The 21,374-nt window shown below is 39.4% G+C and overlaps 1 pseudogene; it reads left to right on the top strand.

Annotated features, from left to right (window-relative positions):
- The first annotated feature begins 10,716 nt into the window (after nucleotides 1-10,716).
- Nucleotides 10,717-18,654, top strand: LOC129399098 (taste receptor type 2 member 9-like; annotated as a pseudogene).
- The last annotated feature ends 2,720 nt before the right edge of the window (nucleotides 18,655-21,374 follow it).

Genomic DNA, 21,374 nt, shown 5'->3' with positions numbered 1-21,374 from the left:
TAGAAAGTTTGAGAACCCATACTTCACCAGTGCCCATTCTCTACCACAAATAAACCCAGCATCCCACCCACCCCCCAACAACATCTCCCCCCACCCCACCCTGCCACTGTGGCAGGGTATTTCCTTTTGTTCTCTTTCTCTGATTAGGTGTTATGGTTTGCAATAAAGGTGTTGAGTGGCCACTGTGTTCAGTCTCTTGTCTTACATTCAGCACACATCACCCTTCCCCCGCATGGCCTCTGACCACATTATAGTTGGTGATCCCTTCTCTGAGTTGCCCTCTACCCAGAATGTGAGGCCAGCCTCCAAGCCTCCTGGTACTTATTTCTACTGTTCTTGGGTGTTAGTCTCTTACTCTGTTATTCTATATTCCACAGATGAGTGCAATCTTTCTATGTCTATCTCTCTCTTTCTGACTCATTTCACTTAGCATGATACTTTCCATGCTGATCCACTTATATGCAAAATTCATGACCTCCTTTTTTCTAACAGCTGCATAGTATTCCATTGTATAGATGTACCAAAGTTTCTTCAACCAGTCATCTGTTCTAGGGCACTCGGGTTTTTTCCAGATTCTGGCTATTGTAAACAGTGCTGCGATGAACATATAAGTGCAGATGTCATTTTGATTATACTTTTTTGCTTCTCTGGGATATATTCCCAGCAGTGGTATTGCTGGGTCAAATGGGAGCTTGATTTCTAATTTTTTGAGAAGAGTCTAATATTGTTTTCCAAAAGGGCTGAACCAGTCGGCATTCCCACCAGCAGTGTAGAAGGGTCCCTTTCTCCCACATCCTCTCCAACAGTGGTTGCTTTTGTTCATTTGGATGTGTGCTAGTCTCTGTGGTGTGAGGTGGTATCTCATGGTTGTTTTGATCTGCATCTCCCTGATGATTAGTGATGTAGAGCACTTTTTCATGTGCCTTTTGGCCATTCGTATCTCTTCCTTGGGAAAGTTTCTGTTCATTTCTTCGCCCCATTTTCTGATGGGGTTGGATGTTTTCTTCTTATAGAGTTCAACCAGTGCTTTATATACCCTTGATATTAACCCCTTATCTGATGGGTATTGTGTAAATATCCTTTCCCATTCTGTATATTGTCTTTGTATTCTGGTTACTGTATCTTTTGTGGTGCAGAAGCTTTTTAGTTTAATATAGTCCCTTTTGTTTATCTCTGTTTCCACTTGGTTGGCCAGTTGCGTGTCATCTTTGAAGATACCTTTATCTTCAATATCGTGGAGGGTTTTGCTGACGTTGTCTTCAATGTATCTTATGGTTTGTGATCTGATGTTGAAGTCTTTAATCCTTTTTGATCTGACTTTTGTGCATGGTGTCAGGTCGAGGTCTAAGCCCATTCTTTTGCATGTGGTTGTCCAGTTATGCCAGCACCATTTGTTAAAGAGGCTTTCCTTGCTCCACTTCACATCTCTTGCTCCCTTATCAAAGATTAGATGATCAAACATTTGAGGTTGTGTGTAGGGATATTCCACCCTGTTCCATTGGTCTGCGGCTCTGCCTTTGTTCCAGTACCATGCTGTTTTAATTGTTACCACTTTGTAGTAAAGTTTGAGGTTGGGGAGGGTGATGCCTCCCATGTCTTTTTCCCAATAATTGTTTGGGAGGCTCCCGATTCCCAGTGCCTATGTTTAACTTCTCCTTTGTGCTTTATTTTCCCTTCTGTCAAACATTTATTGCATTTCCCATTCCACTCCCATCCCTTCACCCTGAATGGAGCAGTTTCTCTTTTCCTATATTATTGCAGTTTACTCTCAACAGAGCTGTCATTGGTCATAAGTCTTCCATCTATCTGCTGGGGGAATGACTTTTGGTCCTTAACGCAGCAGTTGACTGGACCACCGGGTATGTTCCAATAGAACATCATCCACCAAATGTTGCGACACTACACCCTTCACCAGTGTCCACCTCCGTTCTCAGCTGTCCCTATGGTCTCCCTCACAACATCCCTCCATCTGCCCTGCCTCTCACCATGGTAGAATTCCTACTAAAGACTGCTTTCAACGTCTGTTGTCTTTGGCCATTTGTTATTCTCCTTTTGTGTCTCTTTATATCCCACACATGAGACAGTTCCTTCTGTGCCTGTCCACTTTCTTACTCATGTCACTCAGCGTCATAGTCTCCAGATCCACCCACAGAGTAGCAAATTGTGAGGCTTCATCTTTTCTCGGAGCAAATACAATCCATGTGTCCATGTGTATATATCCCATGGTTTCTTTATCTAGAAATGTGTTCTTAGACCCTGGTTTTCCATAGTTTGGCCACTGTGAGTTGTGCTGCAATGAACACAGGAGCACCCATATCTTTTCTGATTAGAGTTTTGGGGATTTGGGGTAGATGCTAAGAAGTGGAATTTCTGGGTCACATGGAAGCTCAACCTTAGGGAAAAAACTATTAGTTGAAGGTAATTGTCACATCTTGAGAAATGACTGCAGTGTAGAAAGTAAGACTATAATCTTATAAAAGGAATTAATTGTAGCTAGAAGAACTTAAAATATTAATTTCCTGCTCTTTAACATGAAATTATTTACTATTCAAGAGACCTTTCAGGAATGAATTGTCATGGGCAGCATTTATCACATTAAATAAATTTAAAGGTAACAGACTGTTAGCATCTTACACTTCTAACAAGCAACTATTTAGAATCAATTCTTCTCAATTACTTCTATGCGCAAGTTTGGCTAATAACAACGCCATTTATAGTTATATTTATATTCAAATTAGCCATTCACATGTGTAAAAAACTAAAGAAAGCAGAGGGGCAAGTGCACTCCCAGGCTCTCCTGGCAGCTCTGTCTCACCGCCCGCATTCGGTGCCCTGGAACTGCAGTGTGTGAATTGGATCGGGAAGGCCAGTGGTCAAGGACAGGAGAAGGAAGAACGAGGACCAAGCTGGTTGCTGATTAGTTACCGTTTATTCAATCTTCCATCTTTCTCATCTCCTGCACTCCTAGCTCTGGCCTCTCTCTGGATCAACTGCTGCCTCTTTCTGGCTTCTCTCTCTTTTTCCTCTCTTGCCCTTGCCCCTAGGTTACACCCAGCCAGGTAGCAAAATCTACATAAGAAAGCCCTTCCTGAGGGCAGGGAATTCCAAAGCCCTTCCTCACTCTTAAGGTTTTTTTCTTTTCCTTAGTCCAGGAACTTATTAACATCTTAATACTAGTTATTTTTGTATGGACATAGCAAGGGATACATTGAGGCTTGCAAGGCAGCTCTCCTGGCAACTTCTTGCCACAGGCTCAGACCACAGCACTCAGGCCAGATTAATCATTCCTCACCCTAGCAGGGTCCAAATCTAGTTATCACTGTTTGGATCATGACAGCATTTGTCCATGATCAAGCTCTTAACTTATAGTTAAGCACTAGGCACTTTGGCCAGGCCCATGTCGATGCCAGGGTAGCACACAACTCACCGCTTGCCCTGGGTCCTTCTCGTCCCATGTCGTCGGGACCCTGCTTTGGGGGTGCTAGGAAGTAAGGGCAGTTGAGGCTTAGGTCAAGAGAACAGATGCCCTGGAGGAAAATATCATGTAGAGTCAAATGACTCCCAGGTTACAAAAGCATAACATTTGTTAAGTCTTCCTGTGTCCATACAAAAAGGACTTGCTCTGAACAAACTATGCAAAGGACTCAAGAGGAAGAGAAAAACATTATTTACAAGTCAACAGAACACTAAGAAAGAAGCTACAAATAAACACAGAGGAATGGGAGCACTGTGACGGGAGTAACACAATAAACCTAAACTACCTGGAGCTATGTTATCCTACACATATGGAAGCAAAAATTATTTGCTTTTGTCTGAATGCTAACCCTACAATCTAAATTTGCATTTATCATTCCCTAAACTAAAATTCATTTCCACAAAGAAGAACTGACTCGTGGGTAATTTTTAATATGTGGTAATGAAGTTCTATTTACATTATTTAATTTTACATTAAATAATAGCAAACTCTATGCTTATTTGCTTTCTTTGAGTCTCACTATTCAAAATGTAATTTGACAGGTCCTAACATGCAGAATTTGACAGCAGGAAGTTTATTACAAATTCATGAAATGCAATCTCTATAAATTTGCATGAGAGAAGTTTTTAACTCAACATTGCAGTTTTCACTGGCAAACAGGTGATAACTATTATTTGTCCTGGCAATAAAGCTAGAAAAACCATTTGAAGCAACCAATTGGTTTCATTTCCATAAGTGTCGAAGTTATCTTATTTCAGAGGAACATTGGGCACTCCTGGGAAAATATAAAAACAACAATAACAAATAATGATTCCATGACTCGAAGAATTTATCAGCTCTAACTGTTTGTGTATTGGTCTATCTGGAGTGACAGTGGGACATTGCTACCAACATGTTCACTAAAGAAGATATCGTCTTTGCTATTATAATGGCTGGGGAATCTATGATAGGCATCTTGGCAAATGGGTATGTTGGAATAATGTCCTGGATGGACTCTGTTAAGAAGAATAGAACCCCCTCACTTAACTACATCCTCACCAGTCTGGCTATTTCCAGAATTTGTTTGCTCTTTATGATAATAATAGGTGACATTATTCAGAAACTCCATCCAGATTGCTATGAAGATGTCAAACTAATAATAGTATACAGTGTCTTCTGGGTACTTATCAACTACTCAAGTTTGTGGATTGCCACCTGTCTCAACGTCTTCTATTTACTGAAGATAGCGAATTTCTCCAGTCCACTTTTCCTCTGGCTAAAATGGAGGATTGACAGGGCGGTTTACTGGATCTTGCTGGCAGGCTTGGCCATTTGCTCCCTGAGCAACCTTCTGACAGCAATGCCGAATTATTATGAACACATTTATAGATTTAAAAAACATCAAAGAAACATCACTGAAATGTTCCATGTGAGTGAAATTAAGTATTTCAACCCATCAGTCCTCTCTAACCTTTTGGCAGTTGTCCCAATTACTGTGTCATTAATTTCATTTTTCCTGTTAATTTTGTCTCTGTGGAGACACACCAAGCACATGAAACTCAATGTTACAGGCTGGAGAGACCCCAGCACAGAAGCCCATATTACAGCCATGAAAAATGTGACTTTTTTTCTCTTCCTCCTTTCCATATACTATGCAGCTTGTCTTTTAGTAAATTACAGTGACATAATGAATGCAAAGTTAGTTTCTGGGCTTGGAAAGATTGTATTAATTCTCTACCCCTCTGGCCACTCCCTTATTTTAATTATTGGAAATAGCAGGCTGAAACAAGCATTTGTCAGGATATTGAGAAGTGTTGGGGGCTTGGGGGGCACAGCCTACCTAATGTAAATTAGTAGCTTCATAAAATGGACTTTAAAAGCTAATCCTGTTGTCAAGTTTCTTATAGGTTCATTTCATTTATCCATTTATTCCATTTACACTGGATACTTATCAATCTGAATACTAATCAATGATTTGAAAGCCAATGCATCCAGTGATATGATAGCCAATGCAGCCAAAGAGACATAAAGTCTCTTTCTACCACAGATATTCTTAGTTCTATTTTCTCCTTCTTTCAGGAACGGTAGCTCACACTTCTTTTTGTCTTCTCATTTCAAATGTTAAAAGTGTGTAAGTTAATTAAATTCCTTTACGATTTTACTTTGATATGGAAAAATGCACCTGAACTTTTCTTTTCTCTCTTTTTATTTTTTGAAATGAGAAATTCATTTGCCTCCCAATTTTCTCACTCATATCTATCATAGAGATGCATTGGTGCTCTTTTAGAGTCCCTCACTCAGGACTCACCTGCGTCATCCCCCTCTGATGAAAAATTAAAAAACTATAATATTAGTTTCATTTGTTAGTTTTTCTTTTCTAATCCTGACAGTACTTATATACATACATATATATTTATGTGGAATCAATTAATAAAACTATATAAAACATACGAGTGCTTCTTAATGTGTCTTATTAAAATTAAAGAAACAAGAGAAAATTAGAAGCATAGACTGAAGCTTTAGTATTTCCAATATTGTGTTATAAAACATCTTAGTGAATGTGAATATCTCAGTTTACCTGCATTTTCCTAATGACTTGTGATGTAGAATATATTCCTCAAGAGCATGTGGCCATTTGTAAACATCTGGAGAAATGTCCATTCAAGACCTTTGCTCATTGCTTAATTCAGTTTTTTCTGTCATTCTGTTTTCAAATTGTTTGGGTACTTTGTATAGTCTGAATATTAAGTAATTTTCAAATAATTTTTCTGTAAATATTTTCTCCCTTTATGAAAGCTGTCTGTTTTACTGTCTTATGTATTAGATGCATTAAAGCTTTTATCTTAATGAATTCCAATTTGCTGTTTTCACTTTGCTATGTGCACATTTGTGTGATAACTAAAGATCGCTCCATTGACAAATTTAAACTCATGAAAAGGATAAAACAAATAACGAGCACAGGCTTAACCTTGAGCATAATTTTAGAACTACACAGAACAACAAATTTAATCAACTGTAGAACTGCACAGAAAAACTATTTAAATCTGAGTTGGTAAAAATACTTGAGGTGGGTAGAATTGGTCAAGCAACTCACAGTAATGAAAGTACAGATGATCTGTTCAAGGAACAGGAATTTTAGAAAATTCCTAGAGATGACAAATGTCAGATATCATCTTGAAGGTTCAGAGCCTAAGAGCAAAAGTGTATTAGGTTGTGTAAAAAGTGTCTACACAACAGGAGAGACGCAATGAAGGAACATGGAAAGTGCTAGAAGCCAGGGGCTCTAGTTTCAGGAAGGAAAAACTTATTGAGGGGAAGAGGTGAAGAAACCATAAATATCTGACACATATCTCTCTAGGTAGAGGCCAAGGAGACAAAGTAGACAAGCAAGAGAAACAAGATGAAAATGGAAAATGAAGAAAGTGTGTCCACAAAATAGTGCCCTGTATAATAAAAATGTTCAAGCTGTCATAACTCAAAAAGACCTCCAAGAGCTGAGAAGCAGGTGAAAAACTTGCTAGCCCCCCAATTACCAAAAAGGTTCTTTTGTGAGAAGATGTTTCTGTAATGCTCATAAAATTGAAAGATGAACCACCACCATAGCAATCACAAAATCAAAATGGAAATAACTCTATACACACACATGAAACACCCAAAGTGAGAATCAACAGCTTGATCAGATGAAAACACACTCAGATAACAGCAGCCATGAAACAGGGTAAAAATGACATGAGTTAAGATAAATTAAAGGGAATTAAACAAGATCTAAACACCATAAACCAAGTGAAACTGTCCAGAAAAAATAATGTGAGTAGAATGAATAGCTCTTTAAGAATGAAGGAGTATTTTATTTCATCATTCTTGAATGATTCCATTTTTTATAGTAAATCTAATACTGGCAATTCTCCTGTAGCACTGTAGCACTGTCGTCCCCATTGTTCATTGATTGGCTTGAGCGGGCACCCGTAATGTCTCCATTGTGAAACTTGTTGTTACTGTTTTGGGCATATCAAATACTCCATGGGCAGCTTGCCAGTCTCTTCCGTGTGGGCGAGATACTCTTGGTAGCTTACCCGGTTCTCCGAGAGGGACAGAGGAATCAAACCGGGGTCAGCCACGTGCAAGGCAAATGCCCTACCCACTGTGCTATCGCTCCAGCCATAAAATGACTAAATCATTTATAGTAAACTTTGTAATATGTGGAGCAATTTTTTTAATTGAATCACCATGAGAACAGTTACAAAGCTTTCAGGTTTAAGTCTCAGTCATAGAATGATCAAACACCCATCCCTTCACCAGTGCATATGTTTCACCACCAAGAATCCCAGTATACACCTCATCCCATCCCCTACCCTGCCTGTGTGATGGATGATTTTCACTTTACTCTCTCTTTACTTTGATGACATTCAATTTTCGACAGAAAACCCACTACTATTATTTGGAATTTTCCCCCACAATCAGGCCTGCCAAAGGGCATCATTAGATAATTTGTTTTCTATTGTTGATAATGAAGAGCACATGATGTCGCAAGGCTGCAATAGAGGTTGCGCAGCTTTGGAATTCTGGTATTTGAGTAATTTAGTCCAGAGGTATTTCTGCCAGCAGCCTCTGTGTTCCGAGATTGATTTATGTGCCTCTGGGATCATGGCTGTTCAGGAGTGGAGGAGCCATTTGTTGCCGGCTGCTCGGGGTCTCATCTGGTCAGGCAGCAGGGCTGGTTCCGCCCCCTTGCCCCCACCGGGAGATATTTCGTGCACCCCATCACTGCAAGCTCCTACCTCTCTGTCCAATTGGCTCTGAAAGGCAGCGGTCACCATGCTGCCACAAAGGGAAAAAGGCTTAGGGACAATAACCCTTCCCCTCCAGGGGCTGCATGGGGCCTAGTTCATAGTCCAGGAGCATTTCTGCCAGCAGCCACTGCATCTGAGATTGGTTTGTGTGCCTCTGGGATCATGGATGTTCAGGAGTGGAGGAGCCATTCCTGAGCGTTTTTTTGTGTATCAGGAAAGGTTGGTTTGGAGAAATGGTCCTAGTACACACACACACCAAAGCCATGATTGCAGAAGCTCATGCTCGCTGGGATCCCAGCTGGAGAAGGTGGGGAGACTGCACCTGCTCCATCTGGGTCGCCCTGGTGTTATCTGCTTGGTTTGGAGTCCGGAGCATTCTCCTGTGTTCTGGTGCCCATATGGGCAGGATTTTTCACTGCTGAGTGCAGGAAGATGGCGCCTGGGCTCCTAATTACAAATTAATGTCTGTCTCTTATCAGGGACAAATGTTCAGAGATTTCTAAGTAATACCTGGAACAAATAGAGTATCTCCAGAGCTCACACTTCCACATTATAGGTGGAAATCAAGTAGTCATCCCTTCCCGAAATTGAAAATTGTTTCTGCCTTGCCTGTGTTACCTACTTAATTAGTACATTTCTCTGAGATTTAAATTATTTTTGAAAATAGTCTATGCTTTAACTCAGTTTTTTGGGTTTTTTTTATTTTTGGGTCACACCCAGCGATGCACAGTGGTCACTCCTGGTTCTGCACTCAGGAATTACCCATGACGGTGCTCAGGGGACCATACGGGATGCTGGGAATCAAACCCGGAATGGCTGCGTGCAAGACAAACGCCCTACCCGCTTTGCTATTGCTCCAGCCCCTAACTCAGTTATTTTTAAGGTCCCCAAAACATATTTGTGCCAAACTGGCATTAAATATGACTGTGACTTGGGGACATTAAATATGATTATGAAGTTTACTGCCAATTAAATTGTAGACTGGTTTTCCAAGTGATTGGTTGCTTCTTGATTCTTACTCAGTATGCAGGTTGATGAGTCCTCAAATATTCAGACTTCAAAGTGAGGAAGATCATGCAAATCTGAGAAGGTAGATCCATTCCGATTTGCATCTTTGAGCCTTTTAATAATCTCTGCTTATGAAAAGAATAAATGGCCTCAGTGAGCTAAATCTTGAGGCAATTCTAGGCTAGAGCGGAACTAGTCTTAATAGACCTGACCATAACTCACATGGAGAACAGAGGAAAACAACTACAGGGGCACACCAGTGAAAGGGACATGTACCTTTTCTTTATTTTTTTTTTTAATTGAATCACCATGTGGAAAATTACAAAGCTTTCAGGCATAAGTCTCAGTTATACAATGCTGAAACAACCATCCCTTCACCAGTGCACATATTCCATCACCAAAATACCCCCATATACCTTCCATCCCCTCAGCCCTCATCCCCTCCTGTGTAACTGATAAATTTCACTTTACTTTCTCTACTTTGGTTGCATTCAATATTTCAAAAAAAGCTCACTATTAGTGTTTGGAGTTCCCCACAGGAATCAGACCTGCTCTGAAGAGATAAGAGGTTGCGAGGCTGCAATAGCAGCCGCGCGGTGGTTTTGGATTTCTATATTTTAGCAACTAAGTCCAGGGAAATTGCTTCCAGAAGCTGGATCATTGCAAGCTTGTACCTCTCATTAGTGGTCCTCATAATATGGCGGTCGCCATGCCCTGCTCTGCCCCACCCCCTCAAGGAAAAGGTGAGAGAGAAAAACGGGACATGTACCATTCTTTTTAAATTTTTTTTATTGAATCACTCTGAGATAGTTACAAAGTTTTCATATTTGATCCACCACCAAACCCCACATACCCCCCTCCCACTCCCCCTCTGCCTGTGTGGCAGACATTTTACACTTTACTTTCCTTACTTTGATTACGTTCAATTTTCAACAGGAATCTCACTAACATTATTTGGAGGTTTTCCTCCAGCAGTCAGACATGTTGGATGGCATCAATAGATTGTATGTTTTCATTTTTCAGAAAAGGTCATGCGGCCGCATTTGCGGCCACTCAGTTCAGAGTTGTCCCAGTCCCACAGAGCCGTGTTAGTGGTTGCTCAGTGTCGCTGGAGCTCCATCTGGAGAAGGCGTACCGGCTGTGCTTCCTCCGTCTGGCTTCTCTGAAGTTGCTGGCCCAGTCTGGGGTCCGGAGCAGTCTCCGGCCTATGCCGCTTACCAGAACATCTGGATTCTTCTTCAGGCACATGTACCATTCTTAATGCATCTGCTAAAAGCCAATTCAGTCTCCTGATATATCCCAAGGAGGATATTATTTCAATATTTCATCATTATTCCTGAATTATTCCATTTTTTATAGTAAAGCTAATATTGGCAATTCTTCTAAATGCAAATTAATGTATGTTTCTTATCAGGGACAAATGTTCAGAGACTTTTGATATCCCAAATCAGAACTCCAGATGAGATGCCACATGCAGTGGAGACCGTCTATATGATTTTCATTGTTGGAGAACTGACTCTAGGAATCTGGGGAAATGGGCGCATTGCAATGGTGAGCTACATAGGTTGGGTCCAAAGGAGAGCTATCTTTGAATATTTTGGATATGTTCTGGACCCTTGGCAATCATTCAAGTATCTGGTTTGCTTCTTGCCTCAGCATCTCGCATTTACTCAAGGTAGCAAATGTACCTCATCCAGTCTTCCTTGGCTTAAGCTAAAGATGACCAAGATCATCTGTGAGATTATTTGGGTATCCTTTCCCATCTCCTTAGTCATTAGTGTCTCACTGATGATGAGTCCTGGTATGACTTTAAGTTCCACCATGAAGAAACAAAACTTGGGAATCTAAAGTGAGTAAAATTCCTAATGCTTTCAAACAAATTGTTCTGAACATAGGGGCTGTTGTTCCCTTTAGTCTTTGCCTAATCTCATTTCTCTTACAACTTTTGTCAGAACTTTTGGTTCCATAAAGAATTCATAATTTAAGGTAAAAGATGCCAACATAAGACTCTCCCCCAAATGATTTCATTTACATTTTATGATAAAAAACCTACCCCATCTGGGGCTGGAGTGATAGCACAGAGTGTAGGGTGTTTACCTTGCACACTGAGACCTATGTTTAATTCCCAGCATCCCATATGGTCCCCCAAGCACCGCCAGGAGTAATTCCTGAGTTCACAGCCAGGAGTAGCCCCTGTGCAATGTTCTCGGTGTGACGCAAAAAGCAAAAAAAAAAAAAAAACCCTCCATTTTTATTCTAAAATGTTCTTTGTGTTCATTCATTATTTGTCTTGTTTAGTTTTGAATCAAATATTATTATGTTATTGTTATTAAGCTTCTTTCATTTTGTAGGAAAATTGAATATAAATCCAACATAAAAATTTCTTGTTATTGCCCACATAGAAAAAGTTCCTGCATATTGCCTGTCATATACTGGCAATGAACTTGAATTCAATGAATAGAAGAATTTCTGAAATACCTGTTATAGGAAAAGATTTTTAAAAGGTCTTATGAAATAAATTCTATAAAGAATTCTTCATTTTGGTTCTACCAATGTTCAAACTTTATCTGTCCTCTCCTATCCTTCCTAGAACAGTTAGTTCTGTGGGATGAAAGTTCAGAGGATAGGGCACTTACCTTGCTGTAGGCCAACCGGGTTTAATCCCAGGCATCCTATATGGTCCCAAACACCGAGTGATCCTTTAATGCAGATGCATGAGTAGCCTCTTAGTATTGACAAGTGGGTCACCTCCTCCCCCAAATACAATGGTTGGTTCTGAGTAAGAGGGTTAAATAACTCTGAAAGATTTTGCCTAGCTTGAAATGTGAGTTCCCTAGGCTGGGAAAACAGATATAATCTTAAGAATAAATATTCAACCCGGAAAAAATTCTGTACAATCGGAAATAAGTATACAGGAATCAGAATGATCGCACAATGGGTAGAGCACTTGCCTTGCATGTGACCAACCTGGGTTCAATCCCCAGCACCTCGTGTGGTCCCCCGAGCCCACCAGCAGTGATCCTCAGCGCATAGTCAGGACTAAGCTTTGAGCACAGTCAGGTGTGGCCCCAAACAAAATGAACAAAAAAGAAATCAGAATACCAGAGTCACGAAGACAAGAAGATTGGCAGTCCCAATAGTCAGGTTGTTCACAGATAAATCTAGCTGCTGATGCTAACCTTCCGTATCAGTCCTCAAGGAAATTTTTCAACATTCTTTGTCCTAGACCTAGCAGTCTTTTGATATTTGATTTTCTTTAGCTCTATTCCCTTTTCTCATTTGTTTCTGGTAATACTTTATAGATAATCACACATCAATAAATTACTAATGTCATGCTTTTCTATTATAATATACTATGCATGTTATAAGAAATAGGGATAGTATATGTTGTTTTCATTACAGAACTATTTAAATATGAGAGGAATCTGAGTTTATGTGATTTATATTAGACAGATCAATGTTTCTCCACGAGCGCACTACTGCCCCCTGGGGGAGCTGAATGTTTTCCAGTGTGGTATTGCCACTGGCGCAATGTTGTTTGTTCCTTAGAGAAGGTAGATTTCCGGGGGGATGCATAGTGATTTATTTTTTTCATAAAGGGGAATGGTGGTGACCAAATAAGTTTGTGGGGCCTCTGCGTAGATTCAAATTTATTGTATGCTAAATAATTTCTCCCTCCCTCATATACATCCATTTAAAAGTAGAATTTAGAGGGCTGGGGGAATGGTAGAGAAGGTAGGGTATTTCCTTGCTCCTAACTGACTCCTGTTGATGCCAAAAACCCCATAAGAAAACGCTCTTTTGTGTCCCATCAGAAGTGATGCCTGAGAGCAGAGCCAGGAGAAAGCCCCAGAACTAGAAGCAAAAGGAGAATGAAAATGAAAAATCAAGATTTAAACAGGAAGTAAAAAAATTATAAAGTAGAGGAAAATTAATCCTGTTTTCTAAAAATATGCCTGGGCAGAGAACTATTGGAATTTCCTTTTCTGCACCACGACTTTCAGGGCTGTTAGACTAGAGTGTGGAGTCCCTGCTGGCCCTGTGCCCCAAAGCCTGGACGATGCCACCCTGTTGAGCAATCCTCCAGGAGTCTCCTCCAGGTGAGAGGGCGTCCAAGATGCCCTTCCAGAGATGGGGAAGGTCAGCACCAAAAGGGGCGCATTCCCCTGAAATTTGTAGCTCAGTTCCCAGAATTTGCTGAATCATTTGTCCCTCCATAGTTACCAGCAGCTCAGACTTAACTTTGGGTGGGCCATTCTCCCTGGCAGAGAGTTTATGTTGATGAATTGCCCATCACCCTGCAACCTTCGTTCCAACCCACTACAGTGCTTCGCGGACACTCCCGATTCCCCAGGGGCTACCAATTCCCAGTGTTTGTGTTTAACTTCTCCTTTGTGCCTTACTTTGCCATCTGTTAATCCTTTATTGCTAATGTTGTTAATTATTGTTAATTGTTGTGTTAATCAACAATTTCTTATAAGTCATTAATCAATATTAGTTCTTGGACACATTAATCAATATGTGTTCTTGGACCCTTATTTTTCCATAAATTTGGCTACTGTGAATGGTGCTGCAATGAACATAGGAACACACATATCTTAGAGTTTGGGGGCCCTTACGGTAAATGCCAAGTAGTGCAATTGCTGGATCATACGCAAGCTCAATCCTAGAGAAAACTATTATTTGAAGGTGATTGTCACATCTCCAGAAATGACTGCAATGTAGAATGAGAGCTTATAATCTTATAAAAGGAATTGATTGCAACTAGAATAAATGAAGATGTTAATTTTATTTCAATTTTACATTAAAATGTTTACTATTCAAGAGATCTTTCAGGAATGAATTGTCATGGGCAGCATTTACCACATTAAATTAAACTAAAGGTATCTGAGTTTTTAGCATCTTTCACTTCTAACAAGCAACTGCCCAGAATATATTCTTCTCAATTACTGCTATCTTCACATTTGGCTATTAATTATGCCATTTATAGTTATATTTGTATTTATAGCAAATTAGCCATTTATATGGAAACAAAAATTATTAACAGTTGTCTGAATGCTTTCTACAATCTACATATGCATTTATCATTACCTAAACTAAAGTCCATTTCCACGAGAAAAACTGACTCGTAGGAAATTTTTAATTAGTGAAATTTCATTTATACCTTTTAATTTTTATGAACTACATGCTTGCTTGCTTTTTTGAGTCTCAGTATTCAAAATGTAATTTGACAGGTCCTAATATGCAGAATATGACAGGAGGAAGCCTTGCAAATTCATGAAATGCGATCTTTTAAAATTTGCATTAGAGCAGATTTTAGCTCAACATTTCAGTTTTCACTGACTAAAAGGTAATAACTATTATTTGCCTCAGCTACAAAGATAGAAAAGCTGTTTCAAGCAGTCAGTTGTTATCATTGTCATAAATAAAGAAATTATCTAATTTCAGAGGAGCACTGGGAACTCCTGGGAAAATATCAAATCAAAATAATCACAATTAAAAAATAATTCCATGACTTGAGGAATTGTTATCACGCTCCAACATTTTGTGTATTAGTCTATCTGGAGTGACAGTGGGACATCGCTGCCAACATGTTCACTAAAGAAGATTCATAATAATTATTATGGCTGGGGTATATCTATGGTAGGCATGTTGGAAAATGGGTACATTGGACTAATGTCCTGGATCGACTCTGTTAAGAAGAAAAAGACACCCTCACTAAACTACATCCTCACAAGTCTGACTATTTCCAGAACATGTTTGCTCTTCCTAATAGTCGTAGGTGACACTGGAGTGATACTCTATCCAGATTTTTATGGAGATGTGAAACTAGTGATAGTACTCAGTGCTTTCTGGATACTTACTAACTACTCAAGTTTGTGGTTTGCCACCTGCCTCAACATCTCCTGTTTACTGAAGATAGTGATTTTCTCCAGTCCACTTTTCCTCTGGCTAAAATGGAGGATTGACAGAGCGATTTACTGGATCTTGCCGGCATACTTGACCATTTGCTCCTTGAGCAGCTTTCTGACAGCAATATGGAATTATTATAAAGACAAAACAACAAAGAAACATCACTGAAATGTTCCATGTGAGTGAAATTAAGTGTTTCAACCCTTTAGCCCTCCCTAACATTTTGGCACTTGTCCCAGTTACTGTGTCCTTGATTTCATTTTCCCTGTTAATTTTGTCTCTGTGGAGACATACCAAGCAAATGAAACTCAATGTTTCAGGCTGGAGAGACCCCAGCACAGAAGCCCATATTACAGCCATGAAAAATGTGACTTCTTTTTTCTTCCTCCTTTTGTATACTACGTGGCTTGTCTTTTAGTAACTTATTGCCACCAAATAGAAGAAGAAAGTTTAGCTTGTGGGCTTGGAAAGATTTTAATGATTTTCTACCCATCTGGCCACTCCCTTATTTTTTTTTTTTTTTGCTTTTTGGGTCACACCCAGCGATGCTCAGGGGTTACTCCTGGCTTTGCACTCAGGAATTGCTCCTGGCAGTGCTTGGGGGACCATATGGGATGCCGGGGATCGAACCCAGGTCGGCCAAGTGCAAGGCAAACGCCCTACCCGCTGTGCTATCGCTCCGGCCCCCACTCCCTTATTTTAATATTTGGAAATAGCAAGCTGAGGCAAGCACCTGTCAGGATATTAAGATACAAGGGCGACTTCTTTAAAACAATTTGGACGACTCTCAAAAAATTAGATATTGAATTCCCATTTGACCCAGCAATACCACTGCTGGGAATATATCCCAGAGAGGCAAAAAAGTACAATCGAAACAACATCTGCACATGTATGTTCATCGCAGCACTGTTTACAATAGCCAGAATCTGGAAAAAACCCGAATGCCCCAGAACGGATGACTGGTTGAGGAAACTTTGGTACATCTATACAATGGAATACTATGCAGCTGTTAGAAAAAAGGAGGTCAAGAATTTTGTAGTCAAGTGGATGGGCATGAAAAGTTTCATGCTGAGCGAAATGAGTCAGAAAGAGAGAGACAGACATAGAAAGATTGCACTCATCTATGGTATATAGAATAACAGAGTGGGAGACTAACACCCAAGAACTGTAGAAATAAGTACCAGGAGGTTGACTCCATGGCTTCGAGGCTGGCCTCACGTTCCGGGGAAAGGTCAACTCAGAGAAGCGATCACCAACTACATTGTAGTCGAAGGCCATGTGGGGGAAGGGAGTTGCGGGCTGAATGAGGGCTAGAGACTGAGCACAGCGGCCACTCAACACCTTTATTGCAAACCACAACAGCTAATTAGAGAGAGAAAACAGAAGGGAATGCCTTGCCACAGTGGCAGGGTGGGGTGGGGGGGAGATGGGATTGGGGAGGGTGGGAGGGACACTGGGTTTACGGGTGGTGGAGAATGGGCACTGGTGAAGGGATGGGTTCCCAAACTTTGTATGAGGGAAGTATAAGCACAAAAGTGTATAAATCTGTAACTGTACCCTCACGGTGATTCTCTAATTAAAAATAAATAAATTTAAAAAAAAATAAAAATAAAAATAAAAAAAAGAAAGAACTGTACAGAGCTTCATAGATAGGCAACAGCTTAGGGAATTCATATCTTTGAAACCAGTTTTACAAGGAGCACTAAAGGAGCTTCCATAAAGAACAGGAGGAGTTTTTCATCATGTGACACTGAATATGGCACTCATTAATTAGAATATAATTGTCCTCGACTAGATTAAGAAAGGTTAAACAGCCCAGATAAATCCGGAGCCGCTGAGCGAGAATCGGACCCTCTGCGCCTAAAGACTTTGATTCCAGAGATGTAACACATTCGGGCATCCAGCGCAGCATCCGATAGCAATGCACTGGGACACCGAACTGGGCTATAACTCTGTGCTGCCGGGGGTGGATTTTTTTTCCTCCCCACCCTGTCTTCCTGCACGGAAAGCGGCGGGCTGGCAGCACCCATGTGGCAGGCGCCATCTTCTGTGACTCCAAACCCACAGGTATTCGGTTTTTACTTTTGGGGCTCCCAGGAACTCATGGGAAGGGGGCGTAACCTGCACGCCCTTGGCCCAGATAAATCCGGAGCCGCTGAGCGCGAATCGGACCCTCTGCGCCTTTGAATTCAGAGACTTCTTACAGCAATGCACTGGGACTGTGAGCTGGGCTATGTAATTTCTGGCAGAATTTTCCCTGGACTTTATACAGAAATCCAAAACCGCGTGGACGTGGCAGCGTCCGCGCGACTTAACATTTATAACTGTCAGCAATGTGAATTGGTTCCTTTTGAACAGGTCTGACTTGGGGGGGAAACTCCAAATAATAACAGTAAGTTTTTGTTGAAATATTGAAGGTTTTTAATGTAGCAGCCACCTCTGGATTGTGAACTAAGCAAAAGCCCCACGATGGCCGACGCGGCGTGGCGTACACCATACTATGAGGTGCAGGAAGGGGGATGAGGGGGAAAAAGAAAAAAAAAAGGGAAAAGGAAAAAGGAAAATAAAAAAGAGAGAGAGAGAGTTATGTACTTGTAACAGTGGGGCTATCTCTTCATTTCCAGCAATGAAAATGTAGTAGGTCTGTCTCTCTTGGTTGGAAACTCCAACAACTATAGTGAGTTTTGTGTTGAATTATGGAATGTAATCAAGGTAAAGAAAAAATGAAGTGAAATTCATTAGTTATACAGTAGGGGGTAGGGGGTGGGGGCGGGGGGTATACTGGGGTTTCTGGTGGTGGAATATGGGCACTGGTGAAGGGATGGGTGTTTGAATATTGTATAACTGACATATAAACCTGAGAACTTTGTAACTTTCCACATGGTGATTTAATAAAAATTAAAATAAAATAAAATAAAATAAAATAAAATTCTTATTAAAATGGAAATTAAAAAAAAGATACAAGGGCGAAATAATGGCCTGCCTAATACAAATCAGTAGCTTCATAAAATAGACTAATTTAAAAACAAATCCTGTTGTCCAGTTTCTTGTAGGCTCATTTCATTATCCATTTATTCCATTAACTTTGGATACTTATCAATGACGTGAGAGCCTTTGTATCTCTGCCAAAGACATTCTTAGTTCTAGTCATTCACCTTCTCTCAGAAATCAGAGCTCACACTTCTTGTCTTCTCAGTTCAAATGTTAAGCATATATAAATTAGTTAAATTCTTTGAGATTTTATTTTGATCCATGGTAAAATGTATCAGAACTTTTCTCTTTTTTTGAAATGAGAAATTCATTTTTCTCATGATTTTCTAACTCTTATCTATGCTAAAGCTGCGTTATTACTCTTATCTTTGAGATCCCCTCCCGCAGGACTCTGTTGGGTCATCCCCATCTGACGTGATGATTGGAAACTCACATCTCCATGTCCTGTCTTTGGTTCAGTTTTCTGGTTGTGTACCTCTAGGACCAAGAAATGCCTGATACTTTTAACTGTCTTCACTTACTGCATTAATGTTTGTTTCATATGGTGGATTTCTCTGTAATTTAGAATTGATTTTGCCTCTTTTTCATTATCTCTCTATCTTTTTCTCTTTCTTTTCCTCCCTTACTTTTTTGAAGAAAGTTTTAGATATTGTTTTAGTATTCCCTGTGAAAGGAGAGACCATTTTCATAGTTGGTTCTAAATCATTTCCCCAGATGCAAAGTATCTGACTAAGAAGAACACTGTAATAGCATCTTGCTGGCATTTGCATTCCATTGAAAAAGTATCAGGGCTCATTCACGTAGTCCTATAGATTTCTCTGCCCAGATCATTGAACTAAATTCCACCTTTGGAAACAGTCAGTAGGGTCAACTATTACTAGAGTAGACATGAGTTAGATTTTGTCTGCAGCAATTAACATATTTGCTATTAAGAGATATAAAATATATTGATCAATAAGTTTGGTAAAATTAGAAGAATATTTTGCATTAGTTTCACTTGTTAATTTTTCTTCTCTTAACCTGACAGTACTATATATATGGAATAAATTAATAAAAGTACATAAAACACACCAGTGCTTCTTAATGTGCCTTATTAAAATTAAAGAAACAAGAGAAAATTAAAAGCATAGACTGAAGCTTTAGTATTTCCAATGTTGTGTTAAAAAACACCCTTTCTCACTGCTTCCACCTAGCAGAGACACGTTTCTTTCTATTATAGAAACAATAACAACACACCCTAAGCACTAAACTTAGTCTTATAAGTTTCATATGTGGTATCTACATTATGAACCCAGTGACTTATCATACAAACATAACACTTCAATGTTCTCTCTGGGGGTGGATCCCTTGCATATAGCTGATCCTGATTCCCACCACTATACATGTTCCACTGATCATCACAAGAAATCATCACTGAGCACAGGGCCAGGAGTAAGCCTTTAGCACAGCCTGATGAACCCAAATCTGGGCCTACACCCTTGAACTTATCAGAGAATATAAAAATTTACCCCAAATGTCTTGTAGAGTTCCATAAATTCTTTGCTTATATAACAATGTTGGTAAGATATTTGTAATCATTTAGGTTTTGTTATTCAAGTCTTCATAACTCATACCTAGAATATACTTCCTGCCTGCCCAATTCCTTGTGACAAAAATGCTCTCTTAATTAATTTATTTATATTTTGAATCACTGTGAGATACAGTTACAAAGCTTTCATGATTGAGTTTCAGTCATACAATGATCAAACACCCATCCTTCCACCAGTGTACATTTTCCACCACCAATGTCCCCTGTATCCCTCCTGCTGCCCTTGCCCCACCTGAACCCCTGCCTCTCACCATGGTAGAATTCCTACTAAAGACTGCTTTCAATGTCTGTTGTCTTTGGCCATTTGTTATTCTCCTACTGTGTCTCTTTATATCCCACACATGAGACAGTTCCTTCTGTGCCTGTCCACTTTCTAACTCATGTCACTCAGCGTCACAGTCTCCAGATCCACCCACAGAGTAGCAAATTGTGAGGCTTCATCTTTTCTCGGAGCAAATACAATCCATGTGTCCATGTGTATATATACCATGGTTTCTTTATCTAGAAATGTGTTCTTGGATCCTTGGGTTTCCATAGTTTGGCCACTGTGAGTTGTGCTGCAATGAACATAGGAGCACCCATATCTTTTCTGATTAGAGTTTTGGGGATTTGGGGTAGATGCTAAGTAGTGGAATTTCTGGGTCACATGGAAGCTCAACCTTAGGAAAAAAACTATTAGTTGAAGGTGTTTGTTTCATCTTGAGAAATGACTGCAGTGTAGAATGTAAGATTATAATCTTATAAAAGGAATTGATTGTAGCTAGAAGAATTTAAAATGTTAATTTTCTGCTCTTTTACATGAAAACATTTACTATTCAACAGACCTTTCAGGAATAAATTGTCATGAGCAGATTTGCCACATTAAATAAATTAATGTCATTTAGTTTATAATTCATTTATAATTAAATAACATTTAATTTATAATTAAATAACATTAATTTATTTAGCATCTTCCTCTTCTAACAAGCATCTGTTAGCATCTTCCACTTCTAACAAGCAACTACCTAGAATAAATTCTTCTCAATTACTTCTATGCGCAAGTTTAGCTAAAAACTATGCCATTTATAATTATATTCATATTCAAATTAGCTATTTATATGAAAGCAAAAATTATTAACTTTTATCTGAATGCTAACTCTACAATCCATATTTGCATTTATCATTCTCTAAACTAAAATTCATTTCCACAAAGAAGAACTGACTCATGGGTAATTTTTAATATATGGTTATAAAATTCTATTTATATTATTTAATTTTACTAACTATTTGCTTGTTTGCTTTCTTTGAGTCTCACTATTCAAACTGTAATTTGACAGGTCCTAAGATACAGAATTTGACAGCAGGAAGTTTATTGCAAATTCATGAAATGCAATCTTTTTAAATTTGCATGAGAGAAGTTTATAACTCAACATTGCAGTTTTCACTGACTAAAAGGTGGTAAGTATTATTTGTCCAGGCAACAAAGCTAGACAAACCATTTGAAGCAACCACTTGGTTTCATTTCCATTAATGTCAAAGTTATCTTATTTCAGAGGAACGTTGGGCACTCCTGGGAAAATATAAAAACAACAATAATGAAAATGGAAAAATGAAAAATGATTCCATGCCTCGAAGAATTTATTAGCTCCAA

This window comes from Sorex araneus, chromosome 10 (genome assembly GCF_027595985.1).
Source record: "Sorex araneus isolate mSorAra2 chromosome 10, mSorAra2.pri, whole genome shotgun sequence".
Lineage (NCBI taxonomy): Eukaryota > Metazoa > Chordata > Mammalia > Eulipotyphla > Soricidae > Sorex > Sorex araneus.
The sequence above is the reverse complement of the archived record's forward strand: the minus strand, read 5'-3'. Positions and strand labels throughout refer to the sequence as shown.